The sequence below is a fragment of the Takifugu flavidus genome, chromosome 21 (assembly GCF_003711565.1).
Source record: "Takifugu flavidus isolate HTHZ2018 chromosome 21, ASM371156v2, whole genome shotgun sequence".
NCBI lineage: Eukaryota > Metazoa > Chordata > Actinopteri > Tetraodontiformes > Tetraodontidae > Takifugu > Takifugu flavidus.
The window spans coordinates 9539951-9564010 of NC_079540.1; the positions used below are offsets into that span (position 1 = coordinate 9539951).

The window sequence follows — 24060 nt, forward strand, 5'->3', positions numbered from 1 at the left end:
TGTGGTGTGGATTATGAAGGCGTAAATCCCATAAATAAAGTAGCATTTCCACTTGTCTCTTTACACAAACCAAAACATTTTCACCTATTTTCGCCTTTTTCCCTGCAAAATTTCTCCTAAATCATGCTGATGTCAGCTTCCACAAAGTGTGTGCTCTATGTGTGAACATATTGGATCAGCTCGTACTGGGATCCTTCATTCGCATAACTAACAACGTGCGTGTAGGGCAGAACCCTGTAAATCATCTGTACGTCCATCACCCAATACCTCACATTTCAGTGGAACCCCGCCAGCCTCTCAGCACTACATCCAGCCCTCGATGCTTTGAGTTTCCCTTCCCCAGGTCCCAGATGGAGATTTGGACTAAACATCTTCATATGTTACAGTTTGGTTACTAGGAGACCAACAATATGGCTCTCATACATGTGTGTGTGTAGAAAAGGTCCAGATATCTGAACAGCAGAGGTAGATGGAGACAAGTGCAAAGTTTTTGGTAAAACTACATTAAACTACAATAAACTACATTAAATATCAAAATATCCTTATTACAATTTACTTTTGAGATCATTAGTAGAAAGTAAAGTTTTGTGTCCTTCAGCTCATGACTTTATTCATTTGAGCTCTCTGGGAAGACACCCACCACTTCAGAGAAGGAAAGCTGTGAGATAATGTGTGGAACGTCGTTTGCTCCTGCTCGGAATTTCATATCCTGCTCCCAGAACATGCAGTGGAAAAGCTGCTTGTTGGTGCCCTGTTACTCAAACGCAGCCATAACCAACAGAGAGCGCTTCCTCTTTCACGGCTTCAGTCCTTTTCAATCACACGCTTTTGTTTTTAGCTTCACGGTCTTTGCAGATTTTATGACAGTTGAATATTTGCCTTGAAAGGAAAATCATCTGTTAACACTCGACTCTTTGTTAATAACTGTGGAATTTCACGTTCGCATTTTCCAGCCCGGCGAGCTGTGGCAACGCGCGCTCGTAGGGGGGCTACAGATCGGTGGAGGAAAACATTTCGTTTCACAGTTATGATTTAAAAGAAAAAATTAAAAAGAAAACACAGTGTTGGCTGAGAAGAAGAGGTCAGCTATGATTGATGAGTGATAGACACAGATTTCTGTGGAGCTGGTGCCTGCAGCAGAATGATATAATGCAATGCCTTTTTAATGGAAAAGGCATTCAGAACTATTGGTTAAATTCCCTGCGAGTAACAAACATGAGTAAAATACTTCAATTTACTCCTAATTATTTGTTTTATTTGCGCATATTTGAGTTCATCCTAAAAGCACATTTCCATCAGCTGCTACTTTGCCGCGTCGGTAAATATGATCAAAAAGCTGCAATCGGCATTTAAATCGTTAGATGATTGTGAGCATACCAGCCTGCTGGTGACGGCCTTTAACACGCGGCAACGCCGCCTAAATTTACTGTAGTCAAAGGTTGTTAAAACGTCAACAATGTTTCAGTCAAGAGAGACATAAATGTGTCAGCAGCTGATATTTTGGTTGCTATCTGAATCCAAATATAGGAAATAGGGCGATATATAAAAATGCAGCGAGGTCTTAATATAGTTAAGAATCGGAAACTATGCCAAAAGGAACGTACGGTTCTCAAAGATTTGTGGATTTGCCTCATGGCATTTATGGAGGAGGTGAAGGACAGATCTATAAAGATGAACAGGAAGGTGATGGAACAGCCAGTGTCCATTAAAAGCAAGAGAGGGTATCCAAGAGTCACAGACCTATAAATAATACCAAGAGGAACAAGCAGGAGGCCTAAGTTCATGTAGCTGGTGTTTGGTTTAATATCTGCACGTCGGTGTCACTTATTAAAACCACTTATTTTGTCACATGAGAACATTCCCAATGATGACTAAACTGGGATAAAGCAACAAGAGCCAAGTTGCACTTGTAAAGCCTGGTTTGTTAGTGCCAAAGCAAATGAAAACAAGGGTTTCCACGAAGCTCTGATTGTTTCTCCAGCCGCCCCCAAACCAAGATTACAAGGATATAGAGACTACGGCGCGGAAAATGTTGTGCACCAGTTCGCTCTGCTTTGCCAAAAACAGACCAAAAATGTGCAGGATGGAGATTAAACTGAACCGACGCAGACACATGCACGCGCACACATGCACACACGGCACTGGGAGCATGTCCACACGATGTGCCCTCAGGTTAGGACCTGGACCCTAGTCCACTTTCTAGCTCCCCGCGGCGTCTGACTGGAGCAGGAAATGGTTCTAAAAATAATCCTGCCTATGTGACTCTCACCCAGGGTCTCCTGGCTCCGTTGCACACAAATGCAGGGTCACAACACCCAAATATGTCTGGAATTATTTGGATTCAAGCTGAGTAAAAACCCAACAAACTGCTGTTGAATCCAGAACAACAACAGTTACGCAACCTGTCCCTTCACGCTTCAGTCGTGTGGAGACTAAACTGAGCTGATTGTTTCAAGCTGGTAATGGTGCAAAAGCTGGTTGACTCAGATGGTGGTTAGCACAGATACCTCAAAGCCAGGAGGTCCTGGGTTTCATTCTGGACTTGGAGGCTCCCGGGGGCTTTCCTTCAACAGTCCAACTACGTGCACAGCAGCTTGATTGAAAACTCTAAATTGCACTTGGGTTTGAGTGTGTGTGTGAGTGTGTGTGTGTGAGTGTGTGTGATGGCCCAGTGACCTTCTCCAGGTCATATTACTGACTGGACCCCCCCCCCCCCCCAGCCATGCAGACTTAGAATCACAATAGGAAATGGACAGATGGATGAGCTTGAGGGTCAGTACTCAGTAAAACCAATGTGTGGCAGTGATGTAGCTTTTACTAGACGTGAAACTGGATAGTCGCTGCCTGTGTTGTTATTTTGCTTTGTCAGCACCTTTGGGCTTCGGCGTCCTGCTCGAGGGCACTTGGAGCTGCTTCACACGGAATCAAGGCCATGAGCTGGAACGAGCCCTCTCCTGACTCACTGTACTTCAGGGTACAGCTGTCCTGGCTGGAGAGAGTCCAGAGAGCAAACTGCTGGGTGAGCACCCACACTGGCCTCACCGCTCTGCAGCAAACCCACAAGTCCTCTCGGTTTCTGCCGTTACAGATGGTTGACAGCGTGCCGTGGCACAGATATTAATGGAGGGCTAACCCTGGTGCTAACATTAGCACTAGCGGGCAAAGTTGCAACAAATAGATCTTTGTTCCTTCCGACAGAAAGTTACACCTTTGAGTCTTTTCAAACTGACCCAAATGAATCTCAGCTGACAAATATCACGTAAATGAATCCAACGTGCGTGTGCAGTCGTGCACACTGTCCAGTTATTGAGCCAAATGCCCCCGAAACAGTATTTGAGTGTTTGAACTGCCCCTGGAACGTCAGCCGGTGGCTGACTGATCGTAATGGCAGCATGTGGGGTGACCAGCACCCCCTGCTTATATCAGCATGGCCTTGTTGTCACTTTAGAGCTGAATTAACGGGTCGACGTAAACTGAGAGCTCTGATCCAGTACTGGCAGTGTTGCCAAGCATTCTGGACTCAGCCGCGGCGATAATGCGCCGCCTCGGTGTCACAGCGGGCAAACAGCGCAGTTGTAACAGGACACCAAAATCCCGTTTGTTTTATATTCTAAAACATAGCCTATTCCCTTGTCTTTTTTGCAAGACCAAATAATAATAAAATAACAAAAGCAAAGTGTATTCTTGGATTTCAGAATAATACAACCTGCTCCAGCTGGGATAGGCTCCAGCCCCCCTCCCCCAAGGGGAAAACTGGCTGGAATGTTGGACAAACTGCTTTTCTGCTATTTTCCCCCTTACATGGTACCTTTAACGAAAGCTAAAAATAAAATGTGACCAGCAGGTGGTGCTAATGATGCGAATCTGGATTCAGCAACTGCTGAATCAACAGTATTGAATTCTTTGCTGTTAACCTTTGGTTAAGTCAAACAACTCACATTAGAATATATATAAAAACTAGATTCTACCTGTACATTTAACAAAAGTTTTCCTTTTTCTTGACAATATACATGGATTTTTCCCCCCCATGTACCTTATTTTGCTCCAGGTACTTGTGATCTTAACATGACCTGCAGAAACTGTTCTTTAATACTAGAAGCTGGTATACAAGTCTAGAAACAATACTTAAATTATGAGCCTACCTTTACACTCTTGGTGTGTGAGCAGCTTGTAACAGGCCTGGGAGCCAGACCAGAACAAAGGAGGCAGAAACACAACACTTAAGTTAAAAAAAAAAAAAAAAAAAAAGTGAGTTTATTAAAAACTCCCCAGCTTCAAAGGCAGGTAGCACCCAAACAGAGAGGAAACACAGCAGGTGAGTGACCGGCCTTTTAAAGACAGCTGATTGGTGATGGGCTGCAGCTGCTTCAGGTGCTCCCACCTGTCGTCTGCCCAGGTGAGTTGAACGAGGAGAGAACCAAAACCAGGCACTGGTTGCAGAGGAAACCTGGGACCTTAACACAGCTTCTGCTCTGATAGGAGCAGGTCAGGCTTTGGATAATATGTAGAGCCTTAAACGCTCAGGATCAGTCAGGAACATGGACTGATGGGAAACAAATGTGTGGGAATAATCATAGATGTGTGACCCACTTACTAAAGCCTGATGTTGGGTCTGGAGGACCCAGTGGCTCCTCCCACCACACTTTAGGCCAGGACTGAACTGATGCCGACAGGTTGTGAAGGGCTCCATGTGTGAGGCACCCTTCACGGAAGGTGATGGGAGATTCCAAGCACACACGTCCAAGTGTGTGGCCGAGCAGCTCTACTAATTGTGCTTCATATCTGCTGGGAGGTGTCAGCACGACTATCTTCTGGTTCTCTTACACCCTCTATTTTTACCAGCCATGTGACAGCAGACGTACAACACATGGCAGCTATTGAGACGCCCGGACTCTTCGATCCCAACACTACAGATGAGCTGCAGCGAAAATATCGATGTTGCTTTGTCTCAAGCTTCCCGTGCAGCCCAAAGAGCTCCATAACGTCCACTTCCATCTGTAGCTGCCACCATTTATGGCGCCTCTGTTGCCCGATCCCGCCGACCTCTGATAAGCTCATGGAGTGTCCCGGAGCGATCGCTGATAAGAAGGTTGGGAAAATGATGGGTCTGATGTGCGGAGCGGTGCCACGTCTCAGCGACGGCTAAATGCGATCCACCTGAAAACTGGCCCTGCTTAATTAATCTGACCTCAATTTGGCGGTTTAGGCCCCAACTGCTTCGTTTCACATCAGTGTTGTGTTTCATTACTTCTGACCACACGTTCCTGAGTCCTGTCAGGCTGTGAGCTGCCAGAACTTTTCCGAGTTTATTGTTACCACGTCTGCCCCGAGCGGCCCAGAGGTAGCTGAGGGATGGCATCTGGGGTGAAAGGACCCTCCTGGCTGCGCTCACTGGGCTGAATGGGCTCTTTGTGTGACCTGAGCTGCCTTCTGCAGAGTGTCATGGAGCGTGCTACTTCTGTCCTTATCTGGAAACAAACACCAATGGCTTCCAGACTTTTCCAGGAAACGTGCTCCATCGTTGATCTTCTGGGTGACTTGTCATCCCATTAGAGATCCAGACTGTCACAGTGACCCATTATGTGGTGGTTTCATTCTTTTTTTTAAATCTAGAGATTTTGAGTTGAAGCTTGCAGTATTACATGGAGACTAAGAGATACTACCCAAACTAATGTTTTACACCTTCAGAACCAGCTGAAAACATCTGTAATATGATGATAATATGATTGCCACTGCATGTTGATGTCCAGGGAAAGTTACTCTGCAAACACGTCCAGCCTTAGTAGTTTCTCTACCTTTGTGAGGACTTTCATAGACATAATCCATTACCCATAAAGGACAGATGATTCTGGTGTTGAGTAAATGAGCCTGCAGAGCTGCTCAGTCTGCTGCTGAACGGTTCCCAAACCCAGTGGTGATGTTTTATGTTGATGAGAAGGTCCCTTAAAAGACCCGATGAAGGTCAGGCTAAATCGAGCGCAACGCAAATGAGAAGAAACACGTTGAGTTTCTGACTCCACATCAGTCATCATCCCAAACGGATATCATCCCAGAAGTCCCAAGCAACAGCACCGACCTCACCCCTGGAACGTTCCACCTGAGGTTCTGCCTGAATAATGAAAATTATACTCTCATGAAGTTATGAAATCGGCAGTTTTATTCTTCTATATTTTTATTTATGCCGATTTTCTGCATTTGTTAGTGTTGAGCTGAGACGTCATTTAAGTTGCTTGGATTAAACCTGATTCGTTTGTCCATTTCCTGCTGAATTACAGCCCGCCTTCTTTGTCTTCACCAAAATCCACCTTTCTCAATGGTTCACAGAGCGTCTCAGAGGCATGTTGGGACGGATCCAGCCTTGTATCGTCAAAGAGCCGACTCTGATGCAAATATTCCCTCTCCTGAGACGACTGATTGGAGATTTGAGGAAACATAAGAGACACGGGACTCACTATTCACCATGATGTCATGCTTGTAGGAGCAACACACACTTTGTCTCTAATGCAGTGTGTGTGAGGAGAGGTGAGAGGTACGTAAATCAAACCTGTCATGACTCCAACCCCCAATTCATCAGTTTCCAGTCACGTGACCCACGCGAGGTCACTGGATGGGGTGTGTTTGCCGGAGGGTGAGCGTGTGTGTATGTGTGTACTTGTACCTGCTATATATCAAGTACTCAAATTCACATTCTACTAGCAAAGTGAGGACATTTTGGCTGGTCTTCACAACTGTTTGAGGGTGTGTGTGTGTGTGTGTGTATTCACATCTGCTGCTTTTATCCAGTCGTTGAATTGTTGGGTGGTTTTGCTCACTATACATTTACCTATTGTTACCAACTCAAACACTCTTTTGTTGCTGCTCTTAAAGAGTGTTTGAGGCTTTCAGCTGCTCTTCACAGCTCCGAGAACAACATGTTCTCCGCTGCAGGATTGGTCTTTATGTAGCTTAACATGTGCTGTGCATGCTCATCCCCGTGAGGGTTTGGATTTTCAAAGACTGAACGAGGGTTTTATGCCAACGTGGAGGAATCTAATCTGCAGCGGCAGCTTGTGAGTGCTCCGTGGCAGACATCAAAAAGGTTCCTGCTCAGGGCAGGTGGGTTAGAAAGGCCTCCGATAGCCGCTGCCCCCAGAGTGAGACTTGAACGAGAGGCTGGAAAGTATTTATTAAGTCGACACAATCTACAGTGGGGAGCGCTGCAGATAGCAGGGGTCCATCTGGGGAGAGGCCTCAGCAGCACCATAAACTGCCACCTCGGATCCTCTTCTCTATAGATTACATAAAGTGAACCCACATAAATCTGTGAAAAAGGTCAAGCTTTGTCTTTTCTCTCAGTCACCACATTTACTTTTCTAAAATAAGCGCCTCGTGTCCCTCAAATGCACCACAGAACAACTCAGAGCGGTTTAATAGACACGGAATCAGGTGGTGGGCGCTGCTACGGGGGAAATGGAAAGTGGGAATCGTTATCATCAAGGCTGCGTTGGCGGAGATTAACTGGAATTCTCCAAGTTTGGTGACATTTCTGAGGTTGGGGGTTGAGGGCAGCTTATCCCACAAGCTGCAGAGTTCTGATATCCAAAGTCAGTGACCTGATGCACGGGTTCCCAGTATGACCTCCCCAGTGTAGAACCTTAAATTCTCTGGATAGGAGCCCTGCCGTGGGTGGCAATAAAAACAAGGGGAAGAAAAACAGTCCGCCACTTTCGTGGTGAGGCTAATTCCCCTGTGGAATGTTTCAGAAATATTCAATTATTTCCATATTCAGTGACAGCATTTCCGCTTATTCCTCGTCTTTAAAACATGGCAGGAAGCTAGATCCAGATTTTACACAGTGAATTTCCAAATGAAATAAAAATGCTGCGTACAGGATGTATAGTGATTCTCATTTACTGCCCAAACTGCGTGACTGCCACCTGCTGGACACACTCGCCATAACACGCTGAGTTCACTCCATTCCCTCCTCATTGGTCTCCCTCCTCACTAATCCTTTAAAACTAGCAACTACAAAGAAGATCATCAATATTTTATTCATGTCCATTTTAAAAAAAACCCTCTCCATTTCTTTTTAACTGGGAAAAATATTTCACGCTCTTGAAGGACAACCAGGCTGCCAAATGTTCAGCCTGCGTGTTGAGTGAGGGTCAGATTTGGGCTGTCGCCCTCAAGTCTAATCATGATTTATGATCCTGGTTTTAGCAGCACAAATGCATTTCTGCCTGCATAATGTCAAACGCTCCATCAGAGGCTGGCTAATGGCTCAGATGTATCAAAATACCCACTGATGGATCGTTGGACATAAACCAGACTGGATGCTGGGAACAAACAGCAATTTAACAGCGCCACAGGACTGGTGTAATGTCCGTATTGAACACTAGAGGGCGCCAGATCCTTTCATATTATTAACCAGCGTGCCAGTAAAACGGGAAACTGGTGTCCTGACCGCATTTTCTGTAGACACCTTTATTCATCTCTCATGTCCAAGACTGCAACTCTTTGTGTTTATCTCTTTTTGAGCTTTGAATGAGATATCAACACATTAGTTGCAACAAAAAAGAGAAAATCTGCTTGTGAAAGGCTTTTTGTATGTTGCGCCCGTTCCCTTGTGGCAGGTGAGTGGGTGAACTGGTGGTTCTGAGAGGGAGGAGAGGACAGATCAGAGCCTGCAGCCATGTGTCTGTGAACAAAACAGGCTCTTTTTCCTGCGCTGTAGGAGAAGGAACACAATAGTCTAACGTTACTCCCTCTCAGCTCCCTGAAAAAGGCTGTGACCTCATCTTTTATGGGTTTTCTAAATGCAACATGATATCCGAGATGAGTGAAAGTTACTTGAGCTGGGTTCACCACACATGCCCTTGGGCCCAATATTTCACAATATAATGTATAATTCCACTGTAAGGAATTCAACACAGGCCAAATCGGCTGAATCTGATATGCACGTGTTTATCTGTTTGTCGGTCCTGACGGCAGCGTGGAGGCAGGAAACTGAAGCTGTCCCGTTAGCTGGAGCAACCTGGCATTTTACTGCAGCACTGACGGCCGCAGGACACCTTTCCAGGGGCAAACCATCAGTTCATTAGTGGAAATCAAATGTCTCACCGGGTCTCATCCTGTCTTTTGTTTCCCACTGTCCAGGACTTACGGGCAGCACTTACAGGAAGGAAGTCCAGGCAGTCCTCTCGCCACCTCCAGGGGGACGTCCAGGCCTGGAGCTGCTACTGCACACACAGCGTCCATAGAGGCGAGATGGCAGCGTTCCACATTCAGCACGTAAACACAATCTAGAACCAGCCGTTACTTCCTTCCAGAGATCTTATCGAACTGCAAACATTGCACAAAATAACCAGACAACAGCCAAAGCTGACAGAAAGGAGGGCCGAGCTGTGCCTCCGCACAGATAAGCTGTGGGCGAAGTTCACAACAGACTTGCAGACTTTTTTGACCTTTAATCCATAAATACGGACAAAGAATTGGCCCAAACTCATCTTCAACATAAACTATCCTGCCTGCGAGATGAGTTTGAGAAACAGGAGATGAGGGAGACGTGCGTGTGAACGTGCACACTCCCCAAATCCAGTCTCTTGCTCCAGATTGAGATTTTTTCCCCCCTTTTGGATGACGGATCCTGTGATGAGCTGCCAGCGGCGCCCCGGGCCACCGAGCCATTCTCAAATATTTGCAGGCGGATGCAGCCAAGTTCCCTGAGCTTTGATAGGAGGCCGGTGCTGAGGGACGCGCTGCACTGAACACCTCTTGTGTCTCCATCCAGCTCCTCCGTGGTGGGTTTGGGGCTGGGGGGGTGGCGACAGCCACATGACAGAGGCCTGAGGTTTGCCCACCATCACAGACACCCACGGACACAGGCTGCTGGACAGCCTCACATGTCGACTGGCTGGGCGCTCAGCAGACCAGGGACGCGTTACCCAAGGTTACTGCATGCTGTTTTAAAGGGCCCACCAAATATTTGTGCAGAAATCAAACATTCTTAACCTCGCTAGCAGCACAGCTGACCAGACTTAAGGGTAGAGAACTCAGTGGGGGGTGGATGGGGGCCTTCTACAGGTCCACCAACACCAGGCCTCTAATTGTTTGTTTTATAACCAGTTTAATGACCTTCTATAGTGTTTTAATGGACAAGCATCTCTTAGACAACCCTAAGCACAACCGGCAATGTTAGCTAGGAAAACTTAGCTTAGCACATGAACTGGTGAACTGAGCTGCCTAAGTTAAGCTGATAGGACAAATCTGCTGATTTATTATGGTAGGTTTGTCCATTAAGTTCCTCATGAGAGACCCACTGTGGAGCGTTTCTCATGTGTGTGGTATTTGTTGTCCTACCTTTGTGCTCCACGTGAGCAGAACCATTGTGAAGTGTGTTACAGGATGCGCTGGGCTGCAGAACAGTCAGAGATGGGAGCTAAATCGGGGCTTAATAAATGAATACTTACATTTATTTCCTCTCTCTCATCTCAGCCCCTGTGAAAATCAGGAAAACACATTTGACAGAGTCACAATAGCAAATCTGAAACCCTGTAATGAATCAACACTCGACAAACATCCGCTGCACAATAGGAGGCTAAGCATGTGTAGGCAAGAGATAAAAAACACACTTGAAAGAGTTTAATTTTTCCAGGACAAGCAAATCCGGTGACCATGGGTTAAAGAGAAGGTTGTCACTCCTGGTTGTGCTGTTTTCTTGAATTAGGGAGGAAAATTGGGATTGAAAGGAGCGCCAGAGTCCAAGTAACCTCAGCATTGCATCACTGCCGATCGTTAGTCTTTAAAATAATCAGAAAAACGGCTGCTGACATTTATGAGGTGTCGTAGTGCGGCTGCGTCTCTTCCAGAAGACGGCGTCTTGCTTGAGGTTGCACCGCAGGGCATTTGACATGAGTTATTACCTCCATTTAGGACGGTTTCACAAGTTCCCTGCAGTGGCGTTGCAGTGGTTGAGTGCTACCTCCAGATGGATCCGCTAACGTCCCCGCAGACGTGGCTTCATTTCACACTTCAAAGTTCGGCCGACATCCACAAAATTTCCTTAATTGTTCTTCACAGCATTTAGTAAAACTACTCGACTCGTAACTCAAACCATTAGTTCGGTGACTCACCTCTGTACTACACACACATTCTTGTACTTCTGTCATTGTCAGGACATGATGCATTCCCCAGCTCATTACCCATCACCGTCACAACTGACCCCTGACCCTGACCCCTGACCCCTGACCCTGACCTGGAGCCAGTTCAAACCTTAATCTTAAAACCTCGCCTCAAACTGTCCTTCAAAGTTGTGAGGACCAACCAAAATGTCCTCTCTTCCCAAAAATGTCCTCACTTTGCTAGTAGAATAAGTATTATAGTCATCCATCCATGGCAAGTAGAACACACACACACACACACACACACACACACAGAGGAACACACATGTCAGCACTTATGTAATTAAAGTGATTTTAATTTGCATTTTAATTAAGCAGAGCATACTGGTGACACACGGCCCACATACTGGTGGGGTATTTAATGGCGTGGAGACAATCAGAGCGATGACTGTTAATTACAGAAGCAGCCTGACAGCCGTCTGGATGATCAGAGTGACTGACACAGTCCCGATCCGCCGGCTGGACCACATTCAGTTCATGTTTTTATTTGCACGGGATAAAAAGAGTAAAGAAAAGAAAAAGAATCCACAGGTTAAAGTTCTGCTTTATTTATAGAAGCTCTGTCTACAAGATTCATAAGCAGCCAAGAGGAATTTGTCTTTCTACCGAGTTTAACAAACCGTTTCCTCAAGTTTCTTCTCAGGTAACAGCAGCTAGTTTAGCGGCGAAGAAAAGCCCCTCAGATTTGCTGAGAGCTGCACTTTTTACGGCTGAACCGACACAGATCCAGGAGATGTGAAGGTTCTGACGCCGGGGCTGCTTGGCCCAACGTGACAAACAGGAGATTTTGTCAGTTCTATGACACATTTGTGAATTCCTGCAGGAGAATTTTATAGTAAATAAAGGGCTGGTTTGTTTGGCAGTGCACGGTCGTGTCCTCTCCTGTTTGGTCTGTGCTGTCCTGGGCCAGACTCACAGCAAACTCTAAATTTCCCACATTCAGCTGTGAAAATATAAGTGCCAGCAGTCAGTCCTGCTGCTCTGGAGCTCACATCCGCACCGTCTGGAGGTGAAATTCAACCTAAATCCAGTTCTGAGACTTCGGTTTCCCTGGCGTTCATTTTCTTTCCTCATCTTCTCTTCCTGAAAACATCCATCTTTTGTGGAATAACTGCGAAGCTGCTGCCATGAAGCCGCTTTGTGCAGGAACACAGAGGAAAACCGGATCGACTGACACACACACGCACGCAGATGTGAATAAGAGTGTTCGAAATAGTGTCTTGTGCTGATGGAGCTCCGAGGCCCTTTAATATCCTCTTCTCTTCAGACGCTTGAGTCATCTGCACACCAATGCGCAGCAGAGCGGCACTTTCAACAAGCTCTGCGCTTAAATATGCATGAATGCTGCTGGTGTCCCACTTGGAGAGTGGGAACGCAGCGGAGGGTGGGACGGAGTGACACACCAGAAGGTCTCAAACGTCTACCGGCGTATGCTGGGACGCAGGGGGGATGAAAGGAAATGACAGTCTGGGAGAAAAAGCTCCAAATAGGCAGATTCAACATCTACTAGCATGTAAACACTAGCAACACTGGCAGCGGTGGGATTCAAACCCACGCCCCCGAAGAGACTGGAGCCTTAATACAGCGCCTTGGACCGCTTGGCCACGCTACCACGAGGAGCGGGTGTGTAACAGGAGGGTGTGTGGGGCGGGGAGGCCTGCAGCAGCGACCAGGTGAAGGTGTGACTGAGAACAGCAACCGTTCAGGACGGAGAGTTGAATTCTGGGACAGAAGAGGATCAAAGAATTATTCATTAAAGCCGGTGAAGCTCTCAAACTCATCAAACACCAACCGCGGCGAAGAGAAAGGGAACAAGAAAGAATATCAATGTTTCATTTCCTTCGATGCGATTAAAGATTTCACGCACTGCTGCCCTTCGGATGACTCCGCCGTTCGCTAACAAACCCGCAGAAATATTTAGACTCTGATCAAAACGGAGCCTTTTTTGTTCCAATGAAAATGAAACGATCACTGCTGCTAAATGGGACTTGAGGGATAAAGATGACGATGAACGGGTCGAGTCCACTAAATCACCACATGAGCTAATCCTGACATGAACTATTTCCTCTGCTTGACACAAAGCTTGACCCTTGACCTGAACTGCTTAGATGTTTCTCCTCAGAAGAGAAGTTGCTCTTCAGGCCATCAGAGACACACAGCGAGGCTTCTTCTTCTTCTCTCCTCTCCTGGTTATACCTCTCTTCACTCCCTCTCCACAGCTCTGCTCCGGTCGTTGGTAGTTGCTCTTGAGGAGCAACTTCGTTGAGGACTTTAGGTTAGTATTTTATTCCCATTGGTCTCCATTGCATGGTGCTTTGGGACACCTCAACTGGCCACATTATTAAGGACAATATCTTCCAAATTCAATTCACTTTAGAGTAAACGGAATTGGCGCCGCTGCTGTGGCAGTATGGGAGCATCTCCGAGCTCCTAATATTTACCTGGTCGCCTCAGCGTCCTGATTGGCTGATCGGCTGATAAGATGGGATGTGTGTGTGTCTGCCGGTCGACCCTGTCTTGGCCTACGCTTCGGTTCAAACACGATATTTCTTTCTCCTTAGTTTCCAAGGTAACACCCGAGGCTAAAGACAAAACATCCCACTTTCTGTCCACGCTGCAGACGGAGAAGGAGAAATGAGCAGCGGGGTCACTGCAGGTTACCGGAGTTTAGCTACAGCGAGTGTGTTTAGCACGTGTGTGGCTGTTTATTTAGCGTGCAGGCCAGCAGAGTTTGTTCTGTCCCAGTTCGGAAAAATATGTTTTTTTTCCCTGATGGTGCACCAGTAGGTCAGTGAGTAATGTGCTCATTGTTCACAGTAGGGGCACACACAAGCTGGAAAAGGTGAACATGGTGACACACCCACACACACACACACATGCTGATAATTATGTCTGTTTCATCGATATCAAATGAGTTTTGTCTGGTTTACATGGCTGAGTCACGGTTTTCTGTTGATAAAAGTAAGAAAATCAAGGCAGAAATGATAAAGCTCGTCTGTGTTTGGAGGCTGCCTTCCTTGTAAACCTGGTTTCATTCCAAAATCTCAGATTGATGGTGATCTTAAGCTCCTGAAGCCCTGGCCAGATGCAGCCAGTTTGATTTGCTTTAATACCTTAAAATGCTGCAGTCACTGCAAATGTCAGCAAAGATTCTGTTCCACTTCAGTTTATGAGTGTCTGTGTAAAACCTGACTAAAAACCTTGTTTTCTTGATAAAGTTTGTCCTGAAGAAATGCTCTCAGCTGTGCTGCTAGAGGCTTGGACTGCTGAGTGAACCTATACTGCACCTGCATCTCCCTCTTTCTCCCCGTCCCTTATAAAATGATCTATAGATTCACGTATAAATGCGTATGTTACTGCCGTAGCCTGCCTTCTTTTCGAAATGATTGCGGATGTATCCAGATCTGAAGGTTGGTTGGCCCAGAGCTCCATGAGGACATCTGAAGATCCAGGGACGCCTCTCCTATTATCAGTAACACCTTTTTCATGGACAGAATATACAGTAAACTCCTATATCTGTCAATATAATGAACAAAGATCTACTGTTGCTGTTGGTGTCTGTCTGTCTGTCTGTTTGTCTGTCTGTTTGTCTGTCGGGGGGGGGGGATCCCTCATCTTTGGCTCTCCTTCAGGTTTTTCCTGACCCAGCTCAAAGTTCAAAGGACAGAAGGAGTCACAACTGGGCGGATCACAAAGCCCTCCGAACACAACACTGTCCAAAATTTGATCCATTTTGACTTGATGAACCAAAAATAAAAATAACCTGCTTTGAAATTTCTATTGTCTGATATGAGATAAGCAACGAGCCCGGCTGACACAGGAAGGTTCTGTGAGTACCTAATAAATGAGCAAGAGAACCAGCAAATCAAACATTTGATTACATGACAACAATATCACAATTACAAAAGTCAAAAAATGCATTTCTTGCTGTAGCTACAAGAGCTCATTACAGGAGGAAAATGTGCCGTTCCACCGCCGTTTATTGGTCACACTGACTAGTGATGATTGTTTTACCACCCTCCAAAAATCCATCAAAACGCTGCTACAGGCCGCCGGGTCGCCAAACTGCCAAAAAGAAGGAATAAGCAGGTGCGGAAATGTCAGTTTCCTATGAATTCCAAATGAGAACATGGCTCATAAGAGCAGTCCTTGCTCGTATCTGGCCTTATAGACTTTTATGAAATTCATAATGCTGGCAGCATATCACAGGACGGGCAGAATCAATGGAAATTCAATCTCTGTCAGATACGTATGAAATTATGAGCGGGGGAAATCAGATAAGCTTTGTGTACCCAGGAGGATGCGGAGGAAGGTCTGTCACCAGACAGATCTGCAGTAAATCCCAGCTTGAGAACATCTTTGCCACAGTTCCAGGCAAAAATTCGAGCTGGAAAGTTCTGGAAAAACACCATCTGGGAATTATTTATAATAAGAGATTTTCCTCTCCGACATTGCACCTTTCAGAATGTCCAGCGCGCCCAGAGATTTCAGGCAGCTCTGCGTATTTATCGCTGCCCTCAGCGCAGTGATTTAGACGCCTGCGCTGCAGTGGTGACGTCCTTCACCACAAAGCTGAGGCTAAATCATGGTGTGAGGCTCTGGATGACTCTGTGACTGGCTGCAGTGTTCTTGTGCGGGCCCCAAAGGTCTGGAAGACTCCGTCAGCAGAGAAGGGCGGCTACGTCAACATGTGGTTACACACCTGTAATAACACGATGTCCACTTTTTATGCAGTGCTGAACACCTGGGAGCCGCCGTTTGGCAGCGTCAGCCTTTATTTGCTTGCACAGCCTCATTTGTCTCTCTGTGCGTGTTTTAGCTAGGAGCTAACAGACACGTTCAGTCATTTAGCAACTGTGGTGGCGCTTTAAAGTGTTGGACACAAGGTTTCTTTCCACGTTTTTGTATTTTTATCACACAGACAGACCTGAACACCTGAAAGCCAAAAAACTGAAAGACACTCGACATTCAGGACCAGGATCATGGTTAAAGCTGATGTTGCGTTAGCTTCATGCAGCACTGAATCAATCTCTCCTGTCACGCTAACAACAAACACAAGAAAAGCTGTGAAGTAATACCAGAAATTATTAAATACCAGTTAATAGAGGGATAAAGGGATTGAATCTCAAACATCTGGTTATATCTGTTGTCTGTTTGCTCATTAACATAGTTAAATATCTCTTCATCTGAGAGTCCATCTAGATGCAGAATATATATGAATAACTGGAGAGGTGGAACCAGATATGTCAGTCTCAATGGGGTGAGCCGATCATAAAATGCGCTGTAATTTTCAACTGGCCAGAAGAGTTTAGTGGAGCGTTACACACGGGCCTTTCACACAGAAAACAGGAGCTTTTCCAACGGCCCCGGGGGGGAAGTTTTAGTCTACAACTGATAGGACAAATAAGTCATAAAGATCATAAAATAAAATGGGAAAATGGAGCAAAGTGGAAATTAAGAACCTGCCCTCAGTCTTTATGGTGGTGAAGCTGAGTCACTCTGTGGTGCGAGGATGAGATTCCACACAGCTAATGCAACAACAGGTCAGCAGGAAGCAAAAATGTGTCCAGACACAAACCTTTCAAATATTACCACGACTGGAACAAAGAACAAACCGGCTTCGTTCAGGCTTCATAATGAATCCATACTCTTATACTCTTATTTTAGTGCAAGACTGGATAAGTATGTAAAACACCGTCATCTCTGCAGCAGTTTGTGTGGTTCGGAACACACAATCTGTGAAGGTTCTGCAGAAATATTTCTGCTGAACCTTCATCATGTTGCCAAGCAGGTTACCCACATGTGAACAAAAGCCTAATTGTACATCTGCTAACAGAGTTGTGTTGGCACTGTGGCTTTTTCTGCTAAATCCTGTTAAACGATAAAGTAGACGACAGCTAGCTGCGGTCCTTCTCCACGGCGCCATTGTTTTTATCGGTTCCATTCCTGATCCCGGATGAATCCATCAGTTTTCTGTGACGACGTCAGTGTGCGACACAGGAGACCAGCCTCACACACCTGTTAATGGCAACAACCAGCTGCCGACAACAACACATTTAACTGGTTCTCCAAGTCCAGATGTTGCCTTCTAGAAGAGCTCTCACACATATTATTCATGCAGCAGGTGCAGTATCATCAGTAGGAATACTCCAGGTCTCTAGTGTCAATAACAACTTCTTTTTTCCGGCCTGAAACACGTTGGAACTCCCTTAAGTTTAAGAATTCAGCCGCTGCCCCACAGTCATGTTCAGCAATGTCCTCTTATTATTTTAACCGAGCGCCTGTCCCGACTTTGTCTGGAGGAAAACAAAGATCATCTCTTCACACATGTCCTGCAGCTCCTCTGGGACGATACTGAGGCCGTCCTGGACCAGATAAGAAACATATTCCCTCCAGTATGTGCTGCCTCCAGGTCTACTTCACAGAGATGTCTGGTGGTTCTGCCTCCTGACCAGGAGCCCAGGTGTGTGTGTGTGTGTGTGTGTGTGTGTGTGTGTGTGTGTGTGTGTGGGTGGGTGGTTACATTGTAAGTATCTTGTTATCTACCTCTTCCAAAATTCAATGGTAATGCTAATTAAATGCTAATTTCTTACTTAATTCTTCTCCTGCAAAGTTATATACATTTAATAAACCTTGTCCAAATGGGATAAAGGTGGGATAAAGCCCAGAACCTTCATGCTCTAGGGTGATTCTGCAGTGATTTAGATGATTTATAACTGTTAGCCAATTTTAGCTGTTTCCCCACATATCTCCAAGCAGATCAAGCAGAACAAGTTGAGTTTGATTTCAAATGAGCCAAACCAGTCGCTCTTCTGTTTCCTCAGCATCATCAGAACATAAAAGGATGCACCATCATCCCCATGAGGCAGAACACTTTTATGAAAAGGGAAATGAATACGTTGCTATCGTGGTATCACCACCGCTGCTGCTTCTTCACCTATGGACTCCGTCTTCTACTTGTTGGTTGATATTTGAAGCTGGTGGGAAAAAATAAATAAATCTGTAATCGATTTATGGTGATTCAACAGAGCTGGAATGTAATTATAAAAGCATTATGAGGTGCTGAGAACAGCATGAACAAGACGTTCCAGGGCGAGCAGCCCACACCCTCTGTGCCACTGCATTACTTTACATATCTGCAACCCAAGCAAGCGAAGCTCCCACCTCCACGCCGGCTCCTCGCTGTGGCGGAGACCGGCACCACTCCGAGCACGGTCCATCTGTTGTTTTTGTTTGTCGGAGGCGTGAATGGATGGGTGGGCTGGTGCTGGCCGAGGTGAGGAAGGAGAGGATGACGGGAGACTTTAACCTTAAATTAGTGTCCATCTGTTGTGACAGTAAGTTGATCGTTAGCCACTTTACATGGTCGAACGGTTTCGTTTGAACATTGGCGACACAGTCAGGCCGTTAGTCAGTCTGGGCGCTTTTGTGACTTCAGAAGGGCGTCAGAAGGGCGAATATGGTCCCAAAGTCTAATTTTTAGTTAGAATCAGAACGTTCCACAACAGGAAGGTTAAAACTAACAGAAATCCATTTTTAGATTTGCGAAGACAATAAAGATAAAGAACCTGCGTAGACTCTTTGAAGTGACAGAGCACTTTAAAACCTCTTACTGTTCTCGTTGTAACGGTCATTCTAAGGTCGTTCTAAAAAACAGCACAAAGGCAAACGAGCCGGTTCGTTCACCACTGACTTCTCAGCCCTCACGTCTCACGCAGCCGCCGCTGATCCAATTCTAAGTTCAACCAATGCTCAGTAATTTCCCGTAAGTGACTTGTGTGGACTCGGGACAACTAGGCGTCCCACAATGCATCTCACCTCGGCCGTTGGCAGCAGCGATGGACTTGAAATACCAGTTTGAACCCCACAAAGTTCTAATTCTGGTGACTAAAAGTGATCAAATGTTTGACTCATGTTTGAAATGAAACACACTCTCATGTTGTCTTAGGACGTTTCTCCCTTTACAACCCAAAAAAACCTCATTTCAGGTTGGTTGTTGGAGAAAATGACTTAATGTGCTGGTGAGGCGTTAATAGAGAAGCGAGGCAGCTTAATCAGTAGCACAATGACGAGTCCCCCGGGGCGGGACGGTTTGTTTTTCATTGTTGGCTATTGCTATAAAACAATGCGTGTGTGTGTGTGTGTGTGTGTGTGTGTGTGTGTTTGTGTGTGTTTGTGTGTGAGAAAGAGAGAGAGGGAGAGAGAGTGCCAATGTTGGAATGGATAGAGCATAAAATAGAGAATATTCTACATTTCATGAGTATTTTCTATGCTGCCTTTGAAAGCCCAGCTGGACATGATGCCTGAGACTTCATATTATTGCACATATATTATTTTACACCTGAGCTAAAGTTATTCTTGCTCACGACTCACATTTTCTGTTTCAATGACAGTAGAATGAAAAAAGGGGTTTCAAACATTCGCTCGTGCCATCTGAAATATTTAGCAGAAGTAATATAGTAATATTTAGAACTAAATAAGTGTCATTATGTTCGATAGTGCTTGATTTCATGGGATTACATCATTTTTGAACTAAGAAATAACACAAATTTGTGTGAGAAATCATCATTAGGCTAATTTCATGTGTTCGGCCTCGCGTGACTAATAAAGCTTAAATCCAGCCAACGCGCCTCCATCTGCCACCAACAGCAAACATGACACCACAGTTCTTTTCATCTTCAGAATCGACCATCACTCACTGCTGATTATAGACACTTTCAGGAAAATGCCTCCACGGATGAGACAGCGAGTCAGTGGGAGGAAATATGAAAGTAATGAAAGATTTAGAGAGCGGCAGGGTGGAGGGGAGACTCTGAGATTTAAAACATGTCTGCCTGCCTTCGAGGAAGAGACATCTCAGGCGCCTCCCGTCTTATCTGCATTAAGATTAATTGGAGGAGAATCGTTGCTACAGGACCAGATCCAGGCTGCCCCTGTGCCAAAGACATCCTCCAACCATTTCAGACCTGGTCTCTGACTGACCTTCCCTCAACGTCACCGGCGCTGGACCCTCCTGGCTCAAATCCTACCTCACCAACAGACAGCAGTTCATCAGTATCAACGACTGCACCTCCTCCACTGCTCCTCTGTCGCGAGGCGTACCCCAAGGCTCGGTGCTTGGTCCCCTCCTCTATGTCATTTACAGTCTCCCACTTGGAAACACACGGGTCTCTGGTTGCACTCTTACGCTGACATCAAAGTCTACGTCAAGCTCTGTACGCAGACTCAAACTCAGCTACTAGTCCAGCACCAAGGTGGAACAACATCAGCGACTCTAGAGGTCAGGAGGTCGTTTAAATGGTCAGATCTCTGTCATGTACTTCACCCAGCGTCCAAGACATTAGCCTCGTCTCTTCAGTCACATTAAAAGTTAATTCAGGTCAAGTCACACGTGTTATCTATAAACCATCAGCTGATGCCCTCCCCAGACTGTCATCGTCAAAGGTAAGTGGTCTCAATGAGAAGCTCTAAAGTGAGCCGTGGAGGAGGAAGAAGTTTTGCCTCAGTGAGTCAACACAGGTTCTTCTGACTTATAGTCTTATATTTCTCTTTCAATCTAGAAAAGATAGTGGTGTTTGACATGTAGTCTGTTTTTCCAGGCTTTTTCCAGGAAGAAAGCTTCGGAGGGAAAGGCAACAAAATAGGCCCAAAAAATGACTTCTGTTTATTTGCATAAGTGTTCTCTTTTACAGCAGGGCTGTGAAGGGCTTCTTCTCAGGCTTTACCTTCACAGCCGAGCCTGCATTCAGCCTGACCTCAGCAGCTCGACTCTCTAAACCTTGTTTGGGTGGGAAATGTCGCCGTGGTTTCCAGCGGCAGACCTGTTTGTGTTCAGCTCCCACAAGAAAGGCGATAATGTGTTCCTGTGAAGCCAGATCCTGCCCTGACCGTCGTGTAGGAAACACGCCTCCTGGGTTAACACGTGATCTTTGGCTCTTGTTTTCTTCAGGACCTCCATCGGTGAAATTCTTGGGTTTTTTGATTCATTCACTAAAAACCACCAAATGTTTGATCAGAGTAGTGTCAGACCCCCGGCCAGACCATCAACAGTGGCAGTTTAGTGATACACACAAGGTGGAACAATGACAAATAGCACCGCTGAGATTTGTGAAGCAGTTGCTAATATTTGTCTGGATTTGCTGCTCTCCTCCAGGTTCTTGGATTAGGTCAACCATCCCTTGAATACAGATGCGCCAGTGTTTGAGCAGGATGATGTCACCACATGGCAGGGATTAGGCCTGGTTTCGCTGGCGGGTTTGGCTGCTTTCAACCTTTTCTCTGCTCTCGTGGGAATTGTTTTACCCTTAATTGAAAGATTTAACGCAGGCGACCTGAAGGATTTGGCAGGAAACGCCGCCGGGGGAAGAAACCACAACACAAGCTCGATGTCTGAGTGGTTCAGTTAACGTATAGAAAAGAATCTGAGTCAGAAGCCTCCTCACAAAGCCATCCTGGTAGTGAACGACGGTAATAAGACGACAAACGACCGTTTCGTCTGCTGTCTCAAAAATCCAATCCCAGCCTCTGCTGGCCAAAACAGTCTGAATGACACATAAGCCCCATCTGTGTAGGTTATTCAGGCTCGGAGATTAAAGTTATCATGTTAGATCCCACAAATGCTTTCATGTCTGCTCGGTGAAGCCCTTCATCTGCGCTCCCTCACTTTATTCTGTTAGATTAGAGCTTAAAGCTGATGTGCGGAGAACGAGGATTCGGAAGCCTTCCCTAACTGTTTAAGTGCTTCTTCACATGAAAGTTGAATTTTGGTGAGATGAGAAGGTGAATTAACTGGTATTTAACCCTGTTTTAATAACAAACCTTTGCTTCTTCTTTGTGCTTCAGTCAGACATGAGGAGAATCTGTTGGCTGTTATTTGATTCATATCAGAGTTTGAGATTCTCCTAAACAAGACCAAAAAATAGCAGTTATTCCCCATTGTCTTTTCTTTCATGTGGTTTACAGGAACTATTTAAATTGAGTTGGAAAACCCGAAAGATTTATTCATTTATTGATGCAAATCGGATGCTGCTATATTAATAGAAAGAGTACATTAATACATATCTGATCTCCATTCACCACCATCTTTTGATTTAATCTAGCAAACAAACAGTACATCCTGGCTCAATTAAAAAAGCCAAACATTGTCATTGTCATTGTCATCTCTGACAGCTGTGCGAAGACAGAACAGATGTGCCCCCCCACACACACAGACGCGCACACACAGACGCATCATGTCACTCATAATCCTCTGTCACAAAAGTCGTTGCATCAGCACATAGTTAATAAAGGATTTAGATCATTACATCAGACCTTTTCTTGACGACATTTCACAGCTGTGTTTCTTCAACACTAAAATATTCATCATGTCCACAAACACTGTTGTACCCGAGCCTGCCAACAGAGGCCGCTGTAGCAAACATCTTCTCACATTCGCCATGATGAGCTCGTAGGAGAGTATATAATAAACTTCTACAAACTGGACATGTCTCCTGTTGTCAGGCAGGAAACTCACTGATCTCAAGTACAGTGAGATAAAATATCTTTTTTAGACTTTCTTCTCCGGTTGTCTCGCTAATTTCTTGACAGATGTGCAGTCTGATCCAGAGGTTTTTCCTGAAGTTCCCAGAATATAAAACCCAGCAGGGGTTAAGCCGTATATACCTTATAAAGTCGTCATCAGCCTGAACCCTCTAAACAAATCAGCTTTTCCTTCATTAAAAAGGTCATTCTGAATTATGTACACAAACGAACAAATATAGAAATTCTTGTTCAAGCGACAAATTTTTGACGACGTTGACTCGCTTTTGTTGGTCTTACACTTTGCTTCTGTTAGTAATGGTGAATTAATGTTGATTGCGTCAGGAAATTGTTTCATTCGAGGATTATTGGATGTTCAAACCTACCAGAATCCTTCTCCCTTTGCTGCAGCTGTGCGGTATTTTATTCATCAGGTCCGAACCTTCTACTCTGATTTAAGCTTTATACTCAGGGTCAGAGCAGCGTCGCTGCATTTGCAGAGGAAAACAGGCTGTGGCATCATGAGGCAGAGCACAATCAACAGCCAACATTAATAGGAGTGCAGATGTCTGCTGTGATCTAGTGACTGGAACTCTGCACCACAGTGACACGCTGGAGCCAGTGTTGATGAACCTGAAGCCCTCATGCAAGATCTGCTGCTGCTGCTGTTGTAATGAAATGTTGTACAGCGCTGGGAGGGAATGTTTGCTGGCACTTTCTATAATAATCTGTTTTGCTCTCCCCGTCTTTGCTGTAGCTTTCACCGTGCTAAGGAAAACAATAATGAACACGTGGCTATAAACAGTCATTTGTGCCGGCGCAGCTGCTTCATGGAGCAGCTTCCTCCACAAGATGGATGCAAGGGAAAACAGGCTGAGAGCGGCTCCGTCTCGTTTCCCTCCTGAATACGACTAATGTCCCACAAGCAAGCAGGTGTGTGAGGGACAACAGGGTGGACAGGTGATGTTTCATGGGTCAGAAATGGCTTCTGAAGAATCGACCCCGTCCTCAGACCTGTTTCCATTCTGGCTTCTTTTCAAACCTCAGGGACTCTGTTCAGCCTGTCAACAGCAGCAGAAATAAGTATTTTATCACAAGTTCCAAGAAAAACCCCATAAAAAAAAATAAAAAAAAATACCAACACTGATAATGAAACCATATAAATGAGTTTACATCCATGCAAATTGCTATTATAATAGACATCCTAAATGCTTGATGTGATGTTTCCATTTACTTGAACCACCTTGAGCATCTTGTTCTTTCTCATTTTCCACATTTCATGCAGCATCAACATCAGAGCAACGTAGCAACAGCCTCAGCTTTGATGAATGTGTGAGAATTTAATCATGTCACAGCATGCAGGAAACTAAAGGATGATTTTCCC

At 45.4% G+C, this 24060-nt stretch overlaps 1 non-coding gene across 1 annotated transcript; it reads right to left on the minus strand.

The window, feature by feature from the left end:
• Positions 1-12689: 12689 nt before the first annotated feature.
• On the minus strand, positions 12690-12771 carry trnal-aag (transfer RNA leucine (anticodon AAG)). The gene has a single exon. It is a non-coding gene; the product is annotated as a tRNA-Leu (tRNA).
• Between the last annotated feature and the right edge of the window lie 11289 nt (positions 12772-24060).